Source organism: Apostichopus japonicus, chromosome 22, assembly GCF_037975245.1.
Source record: "Apostichopus japonicus isolate 1M-3 chromosome 22, ASM3797524v1, whole genome shotgun sequence".
Taxonomy (NCBI): Eukaryota; Metazoa; Echinodermata; class Holothuroidea; order Aspidochirotida; family Stichopodidae; genus Apostichopus; species Apostichopus japonicus.
Genome location: NC_092582.1, coordinates 23,931,188 through 23,954,464, shown reverse-complemented (window position 1 = coordinate 23,954,464; position 23,277 = coordinate 23,931,188). Strand labels below are relative to the sequence as shown.

At 36.4% G+C, this 23,277-nt stretch overlaps 2 protein-coding genes across 15 annotated transcripts in view; one reads left to right on the top strand and one right to left on the bottom strand.

The window, feature by feature from the left end:
* The window catches only part of LOC139963618 (uncharacterized), a 343,329-nt gene that overhangs the window by 54,875 nt on the left and 265,177 nt on the right, over positions 1-23,277 (bottom strand). The gene's annotated exons all lie outside the window — the stretch shown is intronic.
* LOC139963637 (uncharacterized) overlaps positions 1-23,277 on the top strand; it is a 664,171-nt gene that overhangs the window by 520,693 nt on the left and 120,201 nt on the right. For 8 of the 13 annotated variants that reach the window (XR_011791701.1, XR_011791698.1, XR_011791702.1 and 5 more), the window contains 4 exons: positions 9,657-9,748; positions 15,046-15,156; positions 17,064-17,112; positions 18,153-18,267. The gene's annotated coding sequence lies outside the window, so the exon portion shown is untranslated. Of the gene's footprint in view, positions 1-4,610; positions 5,583-6,559; positions 6,736-8,202; positions 8,308-9,656; positions 9,749-15,045; positions 15,157-17,063; positions 17,193-18,152; positions 18,268-23,277 lie in introns of those variants that run through there. The other 5 variants (XR_011791704.1, XR_011791688.1, XR_011791687.1 and 2 more) reach the window with 5 other exon arrangements.

Below are 23,277 nucleotides of genomic sequence, written 5' to 3'. Positions count from 1 at the left end.
CATGTGTAGATCAAATTCAAGTTTCAAGAGAGAAAGGTTATGAGGCTTAAACTCAAATTTTAATATTCAAAGTATTTAATTATTGATCCAAATCCTACTATTCTGCTTAAATTATAATTATTTCCAATTAATACGATTTGTTTAAAAGATGATGTCTATCTGTGTTTAGTTATCAAAATAATTCCTAAGTTACGGTTTGTGTGTGACATAACTTCTTGTGGATTTTTTTCCGAAATGTAGCATTTTTATTTCTTTGTGTTTGTAGATATTCCTAAATTGGGTATTGCTTATGATCTTAACTTTCTAAACTTTATCGTATCTTCCAATTAAATAGTACCATGCGCTTTTTTTTACAAATAATATTGTTATCTGGAAACACTTCATATCCTTAAGGGTTTAATTATACTAATTAAGTATTACTACTTTTCAGTTTAATCAGTTCGATAGGGTCTTCGTTGTAATATATTCTGTTACTATGGAGTTCATCGGGTGTGAACAGATAGCGGTCAAATGTTAATTAACAAACACAAGAGATTAATCAGTTATTTATAAGTTTAATGAGAGGATGGCGCCCTTTTAAAACTAACGTTAGAGCTATACGGCTCTGCCTAACGTCTGCTGTGGAGTGTTGCAGCGTAACAGAAATGGCGCACTTTCAATTTCAAAACCATTCTTATTATTAAATATCATGCGCCATAAGTCTGTTGGCCGGCTTGGAAATGACGTACCTTTTTTTTTTATAATTAAGTGGGCAAAATTAAGACAAAACCAACTGTGAGTAGAACAACACAATATAGCTGCTGGGAAGACATGGACGAAAGAGTTCTTTTTAATAACTATTTATTGCATTTTATTATTATTAGACTTAAATTGGAAAATTATTTTATGGAGGCTTCAAGCATTAGGCCCTATACAAACTATATTTCCCTATACGTGTCAGGTATATCGGCAGAAGTTAGGTCATTCAACTAATAATCAGTTATTAAATAACATTATTTCAGTTAGCCTGCTCGGTAAAAAGCTGCAGGTTTCTTACACAATTTGCTCAAATGTACGACCTGGTAGATTAATAGTAAGTTAGGTGATTACAATAATAATTGTGGGATGTTATAGATTGACTTGTATTAATGCCTAGGATAAGGATTTGTTATGTACGATTAAAATCGATTTCAACAATTTTCTGTGATTTAAGATTTTTGAAGGGATAACAAAGTTTCTACAGTTTGTCTATGGATATTTTTTCTTAGCTAGAATGGTGTTATTGTTTTCGAAGTAAAGGATAGGCATCAGCTCACCTGGAATGTTAATCGCTGGTTTTATTCTTCGCTTAATTTAAGATCCCTAAAGAAAACTCAGTGTCTCGATTGCATTTTATTCAATTCCTTTATATTTAAGATATGCTTTAACTTGGAATTTTTTGATAATCAGTCAACAACTAGGCTAAGGTTTTTATTTTTTATGAGTTAGATTTGCTAAGCATGTCCTCTTGCTAAAAGTAGTAATTCTAGCTTTTCGCGGGTGATGTTTGAGATTTCTAACATAACCTAACTGAATTACTAGTCTAGCCTAAAGCCTATAGAGTTTGGCCTGGCCTTTGTACACATCCTAGCCTATGCCTTTATACCTTACCGTCAAATTATCTCTCTGATCAATAATTACTGTTTTAACTATTAACAGCGGTTCCTCTCCCATTAAACAATCCATCTTAATAACCACTCAACAAGTCAATGGTAACAAACAACGTCCTCAAATATAATACGTACTCTGCAACTCCAATAATATAACACTAAACCATTCAGTGATAGATACTATAGAAGTGAACAGGTATTCAATATTCATATACAGGTGTTTCCCAGCTGTTCGCGGGTGATTTTTGAAATTTGTAACAGACATTTTGGCGCCAACAGAAGTAAATGTACGACGGACGTAACGTTATACATACCCGGTGAAAACAGACAGTTTGAAACCTGACGTCGATTGGGTATGTAGTAAGGAAGGGGTCGAGGAAGTAAATAATACAACACAACCTATATCAAGTAGATCAAGCTATCATTGACATTTCTCCCTAAGCGGTAGGGTGTTAGTCCCCACCCCCTCCTCCCCACCTCAACCACCGGTTAAAATTTGGGCAAAAAACATGTTATGTACACATTCCTTCGCCCTATTATCTACTAGTGGATGAATAAACAAACAATAAAAACAAAAGTTTGAAAACCGTCTTTTTCAAATGATTTAAGGAGTACACGTTTAATGAATATTAAAACCTACATGGAATAACATAAATTGAACATCCTTGTTCAGTCATACACATCTTGCAGACACATCGTGCAGACAAAACGTGTCTGTGTTAAGTTTCATTTTTTTCTACAAATAATCACTTGATCATCATGAAATTATTGGAATAAATGTAACTACACAACTTTTTTTCACCCCCCCCCCCCCCCACCCAACCACCTTTTGTAATTAATTCCGCTCCATGTCAGTGCTGGATTATTCAGCTGAATCATTGCACCAGCAAAGAGAGTGTCAGGCAATCAAACGATGTTTTGTCTTTTCACGTACCTCGTAATTGCTCAAATCAAAATACTATGTCGACATTTCACCAATAATGCCCCCCCCCCCCCCGCTTTTTTTTCTCCTCTTTTACTTAGTAGACCTACCATCCTCAGCAAGAAAAGTTTATTTTTTGGGATAAATAGTTGAACTTTATATTAGAAAGAAATCTTGATTTCGAGAAATGCAATGGCAATTTCGAGAGAAACGTACATAAGTTTGAGATGAAACGCTAATATTTTTAGATGATAAGTCGAACATAATAGGTTTAAAACAAAAAGAAATCAAGTTTACATGGAGGGAATTAAAGAGGTCGAACTAAATCGAATAGGTTTAATTTTTAGAAAAAGTAGTTTAATGTTGAGAATTTCGGTCAAATTACAGATGGCAATTTTAAGACAAACTTGATTTTCAAGAAAAGGGTTGAAATTCCCAGAAATGTTCGAAACTTTCGGGGAACATTTTGATATGAAAATGTTGAAATTTTTCAGTGTTCCATGTGGGTCACAGTAATGACAAAATGTGTATTATTTGCTTAATTGGGATGCCTCCCGACTCCCTCCCGACCAATTCATTTTTTTTGCTCCCTTAATACGCCAATCAAGTGATTTTTCACATGTCTACATAGATATGGGGAAGGGTGTAGAACATATAGGAGGAGGTACATCTTGTGGCTAATTTGTGTATTTCTGATTAAGTGCATTCATTGAGGGGCTGTATCGGTAAGTTTACCTCTCCAATCCTGAAAACGGATCGACTCTCCTGTATGGTTTAGACCCAGAAACGTGGGTTCACATTCCAAATTCTTCCGACAAGTTTAGGAAGGGTATGAACGTTTATTGTCAGAGTGGCGGCGGAACCGGGGGGGGGGCTCAGCCCCCCCAATGGAAAAGTTGAGGGGGCAATTGCATGATAAGCCCCCCAATATTTACCAAGGCTCCGAAACGTGCATCTGCCCATTTTTCAATGCATACTTGTCGATCTGTCCGATGCACACGTATACTATATAGGTGTAATAATTTTAGTAAATGCTGGGCGACCCTCGGCCCGTCCCGTTTATAGACCACATTGTCACCCCAACCGCGTCTTCACGCCCCGTGAAAAGTGGAAGCAGTGAGTGTGAGTACCGGTAAGCGCAACACAACTTTGTCTTAGGCCAATGACTTGCCTCATTTCAGCCAGTTCTCCAACATCCCCTGAAGGATATATCCTTCTAATGGTAGCATATTTCCCATTGATATATCCTTCAGGGACATTTCCTTCTAATTGGAGATGTATCTTTTCGTAGGGTATATCCTTCTAAAGTGCCCTTACGTGTGATAACTGGGTGCTCATTGCGTTTGTGCATTGCATATGGAAATGTTTCGAGGGATTCCTTTTATCAACGTACTGTATAGGGTACATGCATTCGTGACAGTGCTTGGTCCATAGAAATTTGTTGGCATCTGCACATGGTTTTGGAATTACCCATTTGTTGACATTAAGAAATGCTTTCTGTTTTTTCTTATGACATTTATTTAATTATTGCATTTAATTGCAAGTAGTAATTTACTACACTCAAAAACGTCTTTGCGAGTACACTACGAGTAATAGCTACTCTCTTAAAACACCATCGAATATACAAATTACAATTTTTTTTACAGATTTTACGTGCAATCTGAGAAATTGCAGGCTTGAGACCCATATTTTAGGGCTAGGTATTCGCAGCATAAAACACTCGGGAAGTGCCGTTTCCGGCCATCTGGGGGTTTGAAAAACCAAATTTTTTTTATATATACCAACGGCTATTTACCGAATAACTGGACGAGCAAGACTGTATTCTCTATAGACATGTTGCCCAACCAGTTATTATTCATATACACAATAATGCCTGACAAAGAGGTATACACATTATAGCATATGTTACCTTCATGTAGCCATGTACCACATAGCAGATGTATAGGCTATCAACTATAACTTTACATATAACAATCAGGGTATAACTCGTTATTGTCATAAACTGATGAGAGGCTACCTATAGGGCATTTAGATGAAAGCGGTTTGCAGGACTAGGAGAATAGGACCCCTTCTACTGCTTGACGCACAAGGGGTGGGGGCAGAAAATACCAACTGAGGTATGGCCTACACTATTATGGAAAGGCCAGAGTGGAAAGAAGAATTAATAAAAGGAGGAAGCGTGGTTGTTTGCTTGATGGAGGTAAATCCTAAGTAGCCCCGCCCACTGAAATTGCTTCGAAAATGGTGCACTCTGAGGCATAATTAGACTACTATTTCGGTCTAAAATTGGCTCCATACGCCATTTTTGCCAATAAATAATGTTTTTGTTAAGTCGGAGTGGGGGGGGGGGGCGGGGGTTGTACCCGTGGCAGTGGCCTTCTTCTCAGCTGAATGTAACATTGCCCCCCTCCGACCTCTATCCAAGTGTACGATTCGGAAATTTTTCAATGTTCAAATACTCCCCCCAAAAATAATCTTGTCATTTCAAAGTTTTTTTTAGAAACGTTCAAAATATTGACTTCTCTCCAAGCTTGTAGATAAAACAATATCCTGTAAAATGTCTAAGACATTCTTCTTGCTGTCTTGATGACACTTTCATGCAGCTGTACAGGATTTTATGAACGCCACATTAGCAGAAAAATGTCTAGGTGTAAATGATGAATTGACATTTTGCAGCATATTGTTGAAGTCCTCACTTATTACATCTAAGGAATTTGCCATTTGGTTTGTATTATATTTCAATTGGAAGATCATTCATCTAAAAAATAAGGGAACTTCCCTCTTGGCCAAGGAAATGACTTGAACAAGTCTCGTTTTCAAAATCTAAACAAACCAGCGACACAGTATATGTAAGCAGCGTTTGAAGAACGGTTATACGGTTGTACTTCTCTGTTTGTCTGACGTGTTTCCCCGAAGCTACAGTACTGGCTTACTAATATGAATATATTGCAGCATATTCCAGATGGTGAACATGATGCTGAAAGGAACAACTGATTATATTGCAATTGTCAAAGAAGAAATCCCACGTATCAGTTGAGTTCCGTTCATAGCGTTAGGCTATGCACGTACAAGGACAGGTTCACAGGCCATCATAACGTTCAACGTTATGGCTTAGGTCATCTCTAGTCATATAACTAAATGCAGCCTAATTTTGGCCTAGTCCAAAGATTTTAGTTACAATATTCAATAGTCGCGCAATGCCAGCATAAAGCGTGACCTATGCTCGGCACAATGTGGGACTAGCTTAAGTATGGTGATACTAGCCTGTGATAGTTGGTTACAAGTTGAAGGGGAGGTTTCCTCCTTCAAATACTTTGATCATAATATTAATTTATTGAAGAAGGATTTGCGGGATCATCCAACTGTCTGAACAGTTTTAGCCAAATTTAGTCATTAAAACCTACTCTTAAAGTACTCTGGAGTTGTTTCCTCTCCTGGGATATTGTGGATTTAAGTGCTAACCTGCCAGTGAGCAAAGGCCAAATAAAATGCAAGGTTTTCCAGAGATTGAGTTTCAATATTCCATTACAAGCATTATTGTAGTTTGTGTCACCCAAAATACTGCAGTGATTTACACCACCCTTACTGGTCCAAGACAACCCATTATGGGAACGTATCCAGAATTTCCAGGGTTTGTGCTAGTAATGCACATTTCCTATTGACGTATCTTCAGCTTCAATATCACAAATCAAATATGCACTTTTACATAATTTACTTGCTAAAACGTCTTTTACGGGTCTTTTACAGCTAACATGTGAATTAGATTGCCTACAAAGACTGCTGTAGTGTCACATTGCTAACTGAATGCAAAAGTTGTATACAGTAGGAACTTTCAAAAAGCTTCAGAAACCAAACACTGTATAATCACTTAATTGAGATCAATGATTGGATCAACGTGGAACTGCTACAATGGGTTTTTTGTTGTTGTGAGTATCCTTTTGTTTCTGAAGTCTTCTGAAATTTGGAATAACTAATTTGATTTCATGTTAGTGTTTCACTTTTGATTTAGAAGTTACTGAGGCTCGAATGGCTTGATGATGTTATAATTCAACTGTAGGAAGAAGCCTTCTAGTGAATATGAAGACAGAGACTGTACTGGATAGAGGAGATCAGGACCTATGAACCTATCAAGCTTCTTTCAGTATCCTATGTACACTTCTTGATGCACAGAGTTCCATAGGAATGGTAAGAATGGAGTAAATCTTTGTTGTGCCTTGATTCATCAAACTGCTGGCTAGCAAGCATGGTTAAGGAAGTTAAATTCCTCTGCAGCCACTCTTTATCAATATCATACAGTATCATGATAACATTTCTTCCATGAATATATTTGAGAGCTAAATACTGTTTAAGATAAACACATTTAGAGGGCATTCAAAGATATACAAGCACTGGCATCCATTAGGGTGGTGAGCACTTGCCACCCCTCCCCACCTCCCCCCCCCCCCTTTGCTCCATTAGGGTTGCAAAATCACTATCAGAGAACATTAAATATCTGAAAAGTGAAAATGCCTCAGCTGAAGTCCCCAGAGACTCTCACCAGGGCTTAGATTTATACTTCATAGAAATTACATTTTTCTCTCTAACATGTATTCACATGCTTTATACTTAGTAGAAGAGGACAAGAAGTCTCAGAGATGTTACAGAGCTCTTCTGAAGCACCCGGCTAGGTCTCAGATATTCCACAGAGTGAAATTAGATTAAGTATTTCTATTCCTGATATGTCCTCATGTGCTAAAAAATGCTAGCAGGTTCCAAAAACTATGTGAAAATACTGAAGATTTGGAAAGCTTTGCAGTACCCTTGTAAGTCCAGCCACTATAAACAGAGAACACAATTGGAAATACTTCCTACTCATCTGAGTATATGCAGCTGTGAATACAGAATTTTCACTTGCTGAGCCAGTCACTGCAGTTGATTCTAAAAAATCTAATTGATCTTAAAATTGATCTAAATTTGCCGACTTGAGTACGGTGGATTGCTAGGAACATAGGGGGAAAAAAGCATTCCAAACATGTCTGCTTAATAAAAAGTTAGAAATATTAACAGAATTATAGGCGTTTATGCATTGTTCTGAGTAGTTAAGTGTTTGTCGAGGAACGGTGTGGGATGGGGGGGGTGGGGGTTTGTATGGGGTTCCAAAATTTCAAAATTTTGACTTTTTTATCTCAAAACTTTTTCAACTCAAAATGTTGAGGTTACAAGTGTCTTCTTTAAATATGTGGAAAGAACTGACCATATTGGATAGCAATTGACCAGCTGAACAGGGTACTCTATAAACATTTGGTGATCTAAAGTCTGGAAAGAGACCCCCCCCCCCCAGAGAGTGATGTAACTAGGTCAATGTAGGCAATGCAGTCTCCAGGGACCTGGTGCCATTAAATGAAGAAATATAATATAAAAACTCCCATCCACCAAAGCTGACACACTAAATTAGATACAATTATCTCCTCACAAGTTGCATTAGTTTCTTTACAATTATAACTGAGGAAATTATTTTGAAATTACAGTAGCATACCATATGTTTATAATAGCTGTGTTCTGTGTTTGACAATGTAACATAATAGAATGCTGCTACTTGCAGACCGGGTGATGACAATTTACATGAATAACATTATAACTGACCAGATGCATTTTGTTTTTTCTCATCATCAGGTAAACTGGAATTATTCAGTCCTGAGATCGACAGTTTTAGGGATTTACGAGTTTCATATCTGGATTACAGCTCTTGGAAGAATATGTACAGTTTACATGAGCAGGGTAATGATTGCATCGCCCACCACCTGATTCTTACCCCACCCACCCATCCCCCTCCTATATGAGAATACAAGTAATTAATTGGATATTTTTACTCCATGATGTATCAGATGATCCCTCAAGGAAATTTTCCACACCGGAAAGTCTATCATCCAGCACCCCTCCACCCCCAACCCCCATCAATTCAAATCACTGCAAACCAAGACATAACATATGAACAATCTAGTTAGAATACTGCTAAAGGTTGTATCTTAAACTGTTCTTTGAGACCTCTTTTGTTCAGTGTTTCTCTAATTGTAGTATCATCTCTACAAATTGTACCATAATTGTAGGTTTCAAGAGGATGAAATTCTGATGCCAAGTGCATCTTTAATCTTTCAAATCTGACCAATTTTAATGGTCATTAGACATCCATTATTTCATTATGAAACAGTTTCATTCCTGTGTGAGCATCTAATACTAACAAAGGCTTTCCATTGTCACCGTTTCCAAGTTGAGTGGATATTATTATTATGTAATTTATGACAAGGTCCACCCATCCCATCATATTAAATAGTTGTCATGGATAATGCTAGGTATTGAGTATTACACTGTGACAAGTAACAGTTTATGATTTTATCACAGAAGATCATACAACACAATATGACAAGCACTTAGCATGTTATGTCATCGAAATCCTTATTGCATTCTGTATTCTCTTTATAGTCTAAGGGGTGATATGTATTTCTGTTATAAGTGTGTGTTTGGGTTGGTGGGAGGGGGGTCAGGTTGATGTATATTGACAAAAGTGGAAATGAAGTTACTGGGTTAGTTGTGAAAGCAAAGACAACAACATTTATGTATTAGAGCATCCTCTGCTTCACACTGGTATACCAATTGTTTGACAAAAGCAATTCAGACTAGTAATTAGGCCTAGCTTTGCCTGACTTCAAAGTAAAAGTGTAAACACGAAGATGAACAACTTCGTTGGCTTGCTGCACGCATCGTGTTTAAAGTACCAAACTAGATGGGTGTTCTGATCAATTTAGTGTAATCCAAAGGATTGCAAACATGTTACCAATTTTAGCCTATTGTTTTGAATATGGATAAATTTTCAAAAATTATTCAACTTAAATAAAACGCCTTTCAATTAAATGAACTTGCAATTATTGGGTTATTTCAACGACACAGATTCATTTTAGCATTAGCTTGTACATCTGTGAGCAATGGAATAATTGTTGAGTAATATTAAAATGGCAAACTCAAAAACAAGGGATTTTATTGTTGGCAATAAAAAGATCTAGTTCAGATATTCTCAATATAGAATTAGTGACAACTGATTCTTATTGTCTTTGTCTTTATCTCCTCATTAGGTAAATGTGGATTAATCAGTCTTGAGACGATCTTTGGGGGTCACCTGATGCGGATCTTGCACAGAATGGTTTACAATATGCTGATGGTAATGGTAAGTGTATAATTAGAGTATAGTATGGCGCGAGAAAGCGGAATATATTATGTACATCAATATATATGCTTTACTTGCAAAATACATACATGGTTTACTTCAAAAATACATGTTAGACATATTTATATATATTCTGCAAAAATATATTCTCTGACAGAAAAATATTTTTCTCTAACAAAATATATAAATTCTGAGACAGAAAAAATATATATTTTACAGGAATAATTATATTCTGTGCAAAAATATATTTTTATTGTGTGTACGAAAATATATATATTCTCTAACAACAAAATTCTATTCTGTGCGAAAAAATATATTCTGGTCGAAAAATATATATATGCTGTACAAAGTACCAAAACATATATATTCTCTGACAGAAAAATATTTTTCTCTAACAAAATATATAAATTCTGAGACAGAAAAAATATATATTCTACAGGAAAAATTATATTCTGTGCAAAAATATATTTTTATTGTGTGCACAGAAAATATATATATTCTCTAACATTCAAGACCTATTCTGTGCGAAAAATATATTCTGTACGAAAAATATATTCTGTGCGAAAAAATATATATGCTGTACAAAGTACGGAGCTCTGTAAGTGCTGACCAAGATGTTTGTTAAGTTGTTCAGTAACTTCAGCAGTGACCAGCCTGTTCATTACACTGGCCATTCATAAAACGCACATGTTTGCTCAGAATCTTCATGCAGTTCATAGTAAGTGGGTTTGCGATATCACATTGCACATGATAGTACCAGGGATTATTCCATAACAACTCCCTGATTGTACGACGGTACGTTCGACAGCGAAGCCTTCTGTACCGTAACTAGCCGGCTTAACAGTAACTGCTCACTTCTTCACATTTCAAGGTTATTAGTTTGGAACGTTAGCCGGTGTGTTACGTAAGCAGTTTGCCAAACCTTGCAAAGGAGACGAACGTGGGAAAGTCATTTGCACAGCTCAAATTTCCTGCGATCTACCACAAGTGCCTATTGAAATCTGTAAGGCAGGTAAACTGTTACGTCAGTGGTGCAGGGCGCATTTCACTCAATTGTATATTTTTTGTAGAGAATATATATATTTTTCTCTTAGAGAATATATATATTTGTTCTCTTAGAGAATATATATATTTTTCTCTTAGAATATATATATTTTTTTCTCTTAGAGAATATATATATTTTTCTCTTAGAATATATATATTTTTTCTCTTAGAGAATATATATATTTTTCTCTTAGAGAATATATATTTATTTTTTCCCTTAGAGAATATATATATCTTTAGCATAGAAACATATAATTTTTGTGTAAGTATATATATATTTACAGAATACTTATTGTTAGATAATATATTATTATAAACATATATACAAATATGTCTAAAATGTATTTTTGAAGTTAACCATGTATATATTTCGCAAGTACAGCATATATATATTTGTACGTAATATATTCCGCTTTCTCGCGCCATAGTACAGCAGGACTGGTAAGCTGGGTTGTAGTTATAATTAGATTTGAGTCTGAGTAGAAAGTGATTTTGTCACTGCCTAATCCTGATGGAACAGTAATTGTTTAAATCTTGCTTGATCAACAACCTCCCTAAGGGCCAGGGGGGAAGATAAAGGCCTCAATATAACATACATACACCATATATTAGGCACTGCATGCCATATATTGTATTGCTTACCAATGTGTAAAAGTACACAAAGAGGTATATGTGTTTAATAAACTGGGTCCATTTTTGATTCCTCGCCCGAAGGTAAAAGGAATCTATGCGATGGTGATCGTGTGTGTGTGTGTTTGTGACGCCCTTGGCTCGTAAACATGATAACTCAACAGTGGCAAGTTGGATTGAAGTCATACTTAGTACATACTGAGAAGAGTATTGATTTTGGTGCTCATCTCCTGAATATTAATGCGGTCACAGGGTCAAACGTAAAAATCTTCAAATGCTAATAACTCTGCAACCAAACTTCAGAATTTATTTATACTTGGTATTAATATGTTGGTAGATAGCGGGTAAATGGTGTAGATGGTGGGTAAATGGTGGTAGATAGCGGGTAAATGGTGGTAGATAGCGGGTAAATGTTCATGTTGATATTATGCATATGTATAATATCAACTATATGCATATGTATAAGCGGGTAAATGGTGTAGATGGTGGGTAAATGGTGGTAGATAGCAGGTAAATGGTGGTAGATAGCGGATAAATGTTCATGTTGATATTATGCATATTTAAAAAGAATGGGGCTTAAGTGATTTTCACTTAAATAGCTTGTAACCACAGTAACTGAACAACAACAAGTTGGATTGAAATCAAACTTGGTATATAGATGTGCCATAGTGAGTAGAGGAACCCTATTGATTTTGGTGCTCATTTCATGAATAATAATGAGGTCACAGGGTCAAACGTGAAAATCTCCAAATGCTAATAACTCCGCAACCGAAAGTCAGAATTTGTTCATACTTGGTAATGTGTTGGTAGATAGTGGTTACATGGTAATATATGCTCAAGTTGATAGTATGCATATTTATAAGGAGGCGGGCTTAAGTTTGTTTTCACTAAAATAGCTTGTAAACATGGTAACTGAACAAGGGCGGCGGAAGCACTTTTAATCTGGGGGGGCACCAACGTCGAAGGGCACTTTGCAGAAATTCGATTGGACTGATGCAGCCTGATATTTAGTACCCTTTATAACTCTTATTGTATTATCTTATTTGCGTATACACATCACTCCATCAACGCCACCCCCCCCCCCCCTCCCTTCAAGGAAACAATGCATTCTAGCACTGCAATATCTAATGTGTAATTGGGAAAAAAGGAAAAAGACAAAATGAAATGAAAAAGTGAAATCATTATAAAGTCCAAGTCCCTGCACACGCGATCGATACGTGCATGAAAGCAAATGAAATATGTCAAAATACTAAAAGAAAAATAATTTTCTATGTGTTTTTCAATGGTTTAAACTGATATTATTATGATCATTATTATTGTAACGACTTACCCAATAATTATAACCAATTTTGAAGGGTTATAACACGGAAAATGATTGTATGTCATTGGCATGCGATGTAATATAACCAACGCTTGCCTATATGATATGCACATTAACATGCTGAACGCAAATTTTTTTTTTTTTCGGGCAAGTCGTTACAGAAAACCCCCCACCCCCCCAAAAAAAATCAAATTGGGCTCCTACCCCTGTGGTAGTAAACATTTAAAACTTCCCGAAATATTTCATTTGACGTGGGTTTCGCTTTGTAAACTCTTTTTTTATTTAGAAATTTTTATGTAGAAAAAGGGCACATTTTTAACCTGAGGAAAAGTGGGGGACACGTGTCCCCTGTGCCCCCCCCGGTTCCGCCGCCCTTGTAACTGAACAACAAGGTGGACTGAAGTCATACTTGGTATATATATGCGCCATAGCGAGTGGAAGAGCAGTATTGATTTTGGTGTTCATTTCCAGGTCAAATGTAAACATTTTCAGTATTGCATCATACTTTGTGTGAAGGTGTTGGTCGATTGCGGGCAGTGGTGTAGCCAGGAATTTTTCAGTGGGGGGGCGCTGGGGGGGCTTGACCATTTCCTGGTAGGGCGTCTTGTTACTATCTAAGCGGAGCGCCACCATGGGTTGGCGCGCAGCATACTGAAAATTTTTAGCTAAAAAGGCCTAGATCTTAGGAAAATGACACTTCACAGGCCTTGTAAGCAGGGGCGTCAACCCGATTTGAAACTTGGGGTTCGAGTATTCCGGCAGCAAGTACTATCTAAGCGGAGCGCCACCATCGGTTGGCACGCAGCATAGCAAGAAAATTTCAGATTACGATACCTGCCAGATCGCTGGAGATGGCACTCACCAGGCTGGATAAGCCATCTAGTTGCGTGATTTCGGGAGAAAATTACAAATTCGTCACTCAGGAAATCTGCAATAAAGTTCATGCGGCCTTAATTTTTACGGAATATGCTCCCTATTCCCCCAATATTAGGGAAAGGGCACCGTCTTTGAAGCACCATCTACAACTAACCAACAAACATGTACAGGCTTTGGCTCTAGCTATTATAAGTGCCATGACTTCTTGAACTAGTTGTAGGCTCCGGCCACACCGTTATCCGCACACAGCTTGTGGTTTCGATCTCAAATTTCGCTCGTCGCAACACACAGACAAAGTTGCAGGTCATACCGATGTGAAAACTTTCGGTCACTTTTCATAGAACTGAACTTCTAATATTCGATGATATGAAGCCTGAGATGTGTAAGCCATAACCAAATAGAGCCAGGACACTAAAATGTGTGTGTGTGGGGGGGGAGGGGAAACATTTGATAGTGTGTCCCCCACCCATCGAAATGTGGGGGAAGTGTCCACACGCCCCACCCCCCCAGGATTGACGCCCATGCTTGTAAGCTGTTCTAAAGTTTCCTCAACACCCCTCTGAAACATTATAAGGGTGATAGACTGATTCTCAGCAATAGTATTGTCTTCTTTCTTGAAAATTTGGCGGTTTTAAGAGCATCAGGGTACGTCCCAGAAGTGAAAACCCGGCATCCGGTTTTTCAACAACTATAGCCTACTGCCGGTCCACGGTCGAACGGTCGTTCATGAGTGGTCATCATGGAGATTCGAGACCATTCAGACCAATGTAAAAAACCAAGTAAAAACCAAAGCAATTCAGAATTCCGTACTTAGCCATTGTTCAGTAGTGTTGAAGGATTCTCTTAATGTGTTCTGTCTAAGATTTACATTTTTTCACTTCAGTTATAGTACTAGCCATTTAAGAGATATTTCCAGCAAACTCAAGCACATATGCTTCTGCTTTGATTTCTTGTTGCAATACTACGACAGATTTGGTAGAAAAATTCCAGCATTTGTCAAAAGTTTTTTTTTTTATGGGGGGGTGGGGGGGCTTTAAAACTCTTGGGAGGTAACATGGAGTTGATCAGTTACCACTACAAGAGTTGTAAATAACTAATTGTATTGATTACCTCAGAGGCAAAACGTATTCCTAAAGAGCAGCTTTAAGATAAAAGGCAAAGGTGCTTTGAATAGTGATATTAGTCTTGTGCTGTTAGCTATGTCAGTCCAACAAACCCAAAAATAAAAAAAAACAGAAGTAGCAAACAATATATATGCTGCCCTGAGATTACAGCTCTATAATAATTCATATATAGTTATTAATAAAACACAAGGAAAGACGTTGATGTTTGTTACAAAAATGATCACAGACCTGATGAATTTTCACCTTGATAAATCTAGTGAATGGAAAGTTGAAATATTTTGTATTTTCTCTTTAACCTCCAGGTGATACAGTTTCAAACATTTCTTCTGTACATTTCCTTTAAGAAAGTGAAAGGAAAAGTCAAGCTGTAACACACCACTGCTGACATAACTTCCTTTGTGAATGTGAGTCTGGTGAGTCTTTATATAATAATTTCTCAACAGTCAGTTAGTGAAATGGTAATGGATTGTGTTGGTTACCTTTGATCAACTCTACAGGCCGTATGTAGGTGAAGACAGCCTGCCTAAGTAGTTCTATAAATAACATCAAATGCCCCTTTTTGGTTTAAATGACAATTGTAACCTATGTATTCATGATGGCGTATGTGTGTATGAGTGCGTTTGTGACGCCCAGCTTGTAAACATGATATCTCAAGAAGAGAAGATCAGACCAATTTCACATTTAGTGGGTAGAAGTACCACATAAAGTGCAAGAAGCCTATTGTTTTTGGTGGAGGTCAAAGTTCATTTGGGGTCACCAGGGGTCAAATTGTGAAAACCTTGTAAATACGATATCACAATACTGGCAGCTTGGGCAGACCTTTAATTTAATGTGTAGAAGTACCACATTGAGTTAAAGAAGCATATTATTTTTTGTGGAGTTCAAAGGTCATTTGGGGTCATTAGAGGTAAAATCATGAAACCCTTGTAAACATGTACACCCTCACTATACGTTACATCAGATTCATGAAGAAAACTGCTCATGTTACATTATCAAAACCAAAATGCATTTTTGCATTCTGGTTCTAGTATGTACTTTGGTCTGATCATGGATGTGATAGAAATTGAGAAGCTATGAAGTATCAAGTCTTTGAAGTTATATGTACACTGCCATTTGCCACATGTCTGTAATCTTGGTATTGTTTTGACCCAATAATACAATATATCAGATGAATTAGGGACTCCTTCAGTATATGCTACCAGTAGTTGCTATCTTTAGATCTAACATCAGCATATAACTAATATTGCCAGAAGTGATAGCATTTGAATAACTTTTGAATATGCATGCAGCCATGACTCATGAGGTGCCATGTTCAATGCTATCCTAGGTGGACATTTTACTCTTTAACTCTTTCCATTGCTTGCCAGAAATTGTTCTAAACTGAAAGCATTTAATGTTGTATACATTGGCAAGATTTAACAGTGTATTACACAAATGTAGTTGTAATGATGATCAACCCCTCCCTGGAATGAATGTAGGCCAAATTTCATACCCCCCCCTCCACCCACCCACCCCAAAAGAATTCAAATTGTTACAGAGGGTACAGTGGGGTTGCAACCATGTTTTATTTGTGGGGACTTTAATCCCCTGAATAAAATCAAGGAGGAAGTGGGTGCTCCCTCACTTGTAGGGAGACTGCTTGTACAATAATTTTTTTCAAGTACAGTATATAAATTACATGTATATGCAGTACATCATACACAGTTGATAAATCTTCAACATTGTTTCAAGAGTGGCAAAACATAGCACCTATTTTGCATCTAAGTACCCTTCATTTTACAAATTATCTTAAAGAGGGGGGGGGGGGGGGGGAACAACACTCCCATTCATTACATTTTATATCACAGCTCAAATGTTTGACAGCAGGTTTACATACAAATGAGCTAAGTAGCATTAAAACATGCTGATAAACTGTATGAATCTTTAAAATTTCTCTTATGTACTTCTGTCATTAAACCTTGAATATATAATTCATGATAGAACCAGCTTATGTATGTAAAGGAGACTGGGAGACAACATTACCCTTCTTAAGGAGAACTGTGCACTGACCCACAGCCCCCCCCCCCCCTCCCTCCCCTTTCCAGCCCTACTATGTGAAAGTGACCTAAAGATGAATATGAAAGTAATAATGGTTGTCACAAAGTCTAAAAATTAGTAAATCATTTTGAATATTACCATTAATAGCCAGACTGCCTCCATGCAATCTGGTCACCTGTTGACCTCTATGAACCATTATAGATCTATAAGTTCAGCTACAAGAATTTTTACATATTTCATCATTTGTTTGCCTTGCATGTGACCAATGTTTTCAACACTACAGTACAGGATGTACCAGCCTCTACACAACTCAGTGATCATGGAGAGTGAAGGTTAAAGCCAGTTAGACAATCATCAATGATGTCATGAGTTTCATTACAATACTAGAACTCCATGCTTATGTTATTAAATGGTAAATTGAGTCCTGCTGTGTACATCTAAAACACTTTGAAACTTTAAACTTCACATGCTAAAGTGATGAATAGTGAATTCCATATTTCTGGCACTTAATTAAATACTCTTATTGAGATCAATCAGTTACATAGAACTGTGTTATACATGTAGTGAATTCATATGTGAGAGACATTGTGTTGGGTAGCCAGCAATTACAGTCATCGGATACCCATGTCTGTAAATTTGAGAAAATGTTAAATACATTAAGACTGGTTGCTGTAAGTCTAACCAGCGATTCTAATTTGCTGTCCACAAACTGACATTGTCGATCTACTTGATGGAAAATCTCGGTCAATCAGAGTCTTTGAGTGGATAGCTTCATCCTTCTTACTGTGTTACCAACCCTCTTTAATTTTTTTTTAATGATAGTCTAGTAAGAGACTAGGACTTTGAGTCCAGTTTTCTTGGTTTGATCTGTGGTAGGTGGAAGGGGGAGGGAGGTGAGGAGGGTAGGTGGTACTCTTGATAAGCTATTTTTACCATGTTCACTCTTCTTAAGATGACTTGGCACCACTTTTGCAAGTCCTGGTACCATCATGGCTTAAATTTAACACCTTTCACACATTTAAAGTAGTTGGAAACACATGAATGTCACATGAATGAACCTCACTCTTGGCAAAAGCTGTGCACATCTACACCACCCAGTGAAGAATGTTAGATTTAGTACGTAACACATCAGCATAAATTGGTTTGAATTTAATTGTTGTGTCAATTCTATGTTAAATTATTTAAAGTTCCTTTAAATTTACAGTGTTCCTACTACTTCATACCATTGGTAGCATTATCTTCTTGTATTATTTAACAAAGCTCACTCTTCTATTAATTCTTTTATTATTCTTTTATTATTTTGTGAGCCTTTTGGCTATTTACTGAATATAAACTAGTTCAGATTCATTTTCTTTCCATTTTTTACTGATAGATTTCAACTGAGTGGAACACACAGAGGTGTTTACAGATGGAAATTACCGTGAAAGATCAGGAAACGGTTCTGAGAAGTAAATGATCATCTTTAGTTTCCATGCTGTACAAGTGTGGCAAGTATGGCTTGCTTCTAACAAGGTCACACTCTGCTAGAACTGTATATAAAACATCAGGATTGTTGAAACAACTGAAATTGTCAGCTGTCAGGACTAAGAAATAAAAACTATCTTTAAATAAAAATCTAATTCCGTTAGAGTTGCTTTCTGAAAGGGAGGATATTGTTTTGCTCTATAAAGGGAGGTTGGTGTGTGTGGATGGGGGGGGGGGGGGTAATTCTAATTTTAAGAGGAAAATACAGACACAGAATTAGGGGGTTAATGTGGGGAATGTTTTTTACAATTGCTTCTGTAATATAATTTGATGACAATATTGCAGATCATCTGTTATTGTTTGTAATTTGTCTCATTTATTTGTCATAATGTGTTTTGATTTCTTTCTTCAAATTGACTAAGCATGTTTTAGATTCATGGAAGGCAAAAGGAAGCAATTGGGTGGGGAAGAAATAAGAATGTTGTGTTTTTTTTACTCAATGTGTTCTGTTTTCATAACTTACAGTAGTAGTCAGTATATTAGTGGTCAGCACAGTAGTAATCAGTGCTTTAAAACTTTATATTTCTGTGGGTATAAAATTTGCAAACAAAATTAAATAAGCAACGAATCAGTTAATAAGGTTTACGTGGGAAATATGTATGAATTTATAGTCCTCCAATTGATGACAAATGAAAGCAGAAATTGTTTTTTATACGACTTCACTTAGTGACAGACTTACCAAAGTAGATGTCATCAGCACCTGAGATGTAGATTTTTCCTCTTTGGTTAACAAGAAATGACAGATAAAGGTCACTATATTAATTTTCGTGTTGTTTGAAATGCACAACATGTATTCTTGGTACATTGGTTTGGTGCTCTGTTTCAAGCTACAATCTTTCTGTTCACATTTCGTTGACATGCTGCTGTATTGCTGTGTATGATTTGTGCATTGAATGACCAAAGCCTATTCAGCTCCTTAGCCCTATTCACAAATTTCATATTGATTCCATCAGAAAATACTCTGTCAGTGGAAACAAATATACCTTGATTTTATATATTATATTATTTATTGAATCGATATTACACTAAGCCATTCTTTTGATTTACAACTTTGAGAACCCAATCTCCAACACTTTGTTGTCATACATGGTATGTATAATGAATTGATAGTCATACATGATATGTATAATGAGTTGATTGTCATACATGGTATGTATAATGGGTTGATTGGCATACATGGTATGTATAATGAATTGATTGGCATACATGGTATGTATAATAATTTGATTGCCATACATGGTATGTATAATGGGTTGGTTGTATTCATGGTACAGTATGAATAATGAATTGATTGCCATACTGTACCATGTATAATGAGTTGATTGTCATACATGGTATGTATAATGGGTTGATTGGCATACATGGTATGTATAATGCATTGATTGGCATACATTGTATGTATAATGAGTTGATTGTCATACATGATATGTATAATGGGTTGATTGGCATACATGGTATGTATAATGAGTTGATTGCCATACATGGTATGTATAATGGGTTGATTGGCATACATGGTATGTATAATGAATTGATTGGCATACATGGTATGTATAATGAGTTGATTGGCATACATGGTATGTATAATGAATTGATTGTCATACATGGTATGTATAATAAGTTGATTGTCATACATGATATGTTTAATGGTTTGATTGTCATACATGGTATGTATAATTAGTTGATTGTCATACATGGTATGTATAATGCATTGATTGCCATACTGTACCATGTATAATGAGTTGATTGTCATACATGGTATGTATAATGAATTGATTGGCATACATGGTATGTATAATGAGGTGATTGGCATACATGGTATGTATAATGAATTGATTGGCATACATGGTGTGTATAATAATTTGATTGACATACATGGTATGCATAATGAGTTGATTGGCATACATGGTATGTATAATGCATTGATTGGCATACATTGTATGTATAATGAGTTGATTGTCATACATGATATGTATAATGGGTTGATTGGCATACATGGTATGTATAATGAGTTGATTGCCATACATGGTATGTATAATGGGTTGATTGGCATACATGGTATGTATAATGAATTGATTGGCATACATGGTATGTATAATGAGTTGATTGTCATACATGATATGTATAATGGGTTGATTGGCATACATGGTATGTATAATGAGTTGATTGTCATACATGATATGTATAATGGGTTGATTGTCATACATGGTATGTATAATGAGTTGATTGGCATACATGGTATGCATAATGCATTGATTGGCATACATGGTATGTATAATGAGTTGATTGACATACATGGTATGTATAATGGGTTGATTGTCATACATGATATGTATAATGGGTTGATTGTCATACATGGTATGTATAATGAGTTGATTGGCATACATGGTATGCATAATGCATTGATTGGCATACATGGTATGTATAATGAATTGATTGGCATACATGGTATGTATAATGAGTTGATTGTCATACATGATATGTATAATGGGTTGATTGGCATACATGGTATGTATAGTGAATTGATTGGCATACCTGGTATGTATAATGAGTTGATTGTCATACATGATATGTATAATGGGTTGATTGGCATACATGGTATTTATAATGAGATGATTGTCATACATGGTATGCATAATGCATTGATTGGCATACATGGTAGGTATAATGGGTTGTTTGCCGTACATGGTATTTAAAATGGGTTGATTTATATTAATGAACTTTGAATGGCGTATAGGGCCAGAGACTGTATACTTCGTTTCTGTCCGTGATGTAGGCCCAACCATTCATAATACATGTTCACCATTACATACAGAACATCAATGTAACACCTAAAGTAATGAATTTTAAGGACAGTTAGTTAAGGCTAATGTATATGGTTGATGATTATTCATGAGATGCTGATTATTATGTTCACTGTTTAAACTTAAATTCTCTGTTTCGTTGTCTATCATTCCCAGCCAGTTTTCCGTTGTTCATTTATTCTTGTTTAATTATACTTTTTGTATAATATAACAAATTGTTAGACTCCAGCTGAAATTCAACGTGTGAGTTATTGTTGTTTTGTACATTGTATTTATAGTTACACTATTAAACTAAGCAAGGACGTTGTACTACTGCTCCGTATATAAGGTACTGGTTAGAATTGAAATCTAAAACACTCTACAAATTAAAGGTGATATTCGTTGCACCGACATGCTGAATACCTGGAGTGTCAAAGGAAGGTCGGTGTGAGTCGAAAGGAATGGCTACAGGGGAAGGGGGGAGGGGTTTAGTGCATCATAACATCTCTTAGTTCACTTGTTAGATCAAGATATTCAGTTTGTGACATTCTTCAGTGTTGATGACACCAGCTCCACTCATCTACGATTGTACTTTAAGACATTATTGGGTCATTCGGCTGGATCCTTTGTTAGCGAAACAATGCAATTTAAACAAATGATCCATTTTTACTTTAATTCGTATTCTCAGTTTACGTTTGGTGTCGACATTTCTAGATAAACGTCAAATCTTCAGGAAAAACGTGAATTTCGATAAAGCGTCGAAAGTTTGTGCCATCAGTCTACATTGTTCTATAAGAAAAATCAAATATCAGAAATAAAACCACAAAATTTCAGCATGTAGAGTCATGTTTCTTTTGGCCAAGAATGTGTTAACATAATTTTCTGTGATCAATGTTCCTTCTGAGCTACCCTGAGATATTATATTGCGTACTTTGTAATAACAGTCGGAGCGGATGTTGCCACCTGGTACAACTAACACCAACAGACACAATGAAACCCAGACAATAATGTTTCATACTATAATGTATACCTCTGTCATTCCAGTTTTGATTCTTACAAGGGGTGGCAGACAAATATATGAGGGCCTATTGCCCTCCCGTAGCTACCCTTCTGCTCCTCCCCTGCCCTCCGTTATGGTACAAGGTTAGTCTCTGTACGGAATCAGTAAATCTTATGATTTTGTATTAACGTCATATTTGCGTATTGAGAGAGAGTAAAAGTACACCTGTTTTACACTGAAGTTCAGTTGCTGCCCAGTGTATATGACTGGGTGTAACAGACAAATATTCATGGGCCTATCCCTCCCCTAGCTACCCCTCTGCTCCTCCCCTGCCCTCCATTAGGGGACAAGATTAGTTCAGTTTCTGCCTAGTGTAATGACTACTCTTGTAGAAAAGAGTTGCCTCCAATATTGCGTTGTAACAAGAGCTCACTAAAACACGTCATTTACAGGACCGCAACACTTGACAAAGATGCTTCGTTGAGCATTGGTCGTTGATTATCAGTAGGCTTACTTTATAAGCTTCAGTTATGCGCTTGACTTGAGCGAAAGACTTGTGACTTGACTTGGCAAACATTGGCTTGGTGAAAACACTGTGATAAACTCAGCTCAAAGTTTATCTAACAGTAATATTTAACTTAAATCAGCATTTTGCGCTGGGTCGCTTTTTTCCATCTTTTTAACATGTGCATCGATTTTTTTACATGTATCAATCATAAAACAGCAAACTAAGATACCATCCAAGTTACACCCTGCCAAGAGCGTTAATTAGCGAGTAATTAACGATTTATGTCGATAATGAGTAAAAGTGTCCTCGACAAAGTTTTCATATCTCCAAATCCACTAGTTTGAATTCCACCAATCAGTGAATAGTATGTTTATTCATGAGCATTTTGCGTTTGGTCGCCGTTTTCTACTTTTTTGACATGTCCATCGAGTTTTTGACATACATCAAATCACAAAACAGCAAATTAAGATATTAGCCAAGTTTTTCCCTGCCAAAAACGTTAATTGGCGAGTATTCCACTTACAAAATTAATCGCATTCAGTTCCCAAACCCACTAGTTTGAATTCAACCAATCAGAGATGCAGGTTTAGTTATGAGCCGTTGCTAAAAATAGATTCAAGACTTTGCGTTGGTACAACCAGGGAGTTGTTATGCAACTCACTGGTAGAACTGCCATATAGACTGT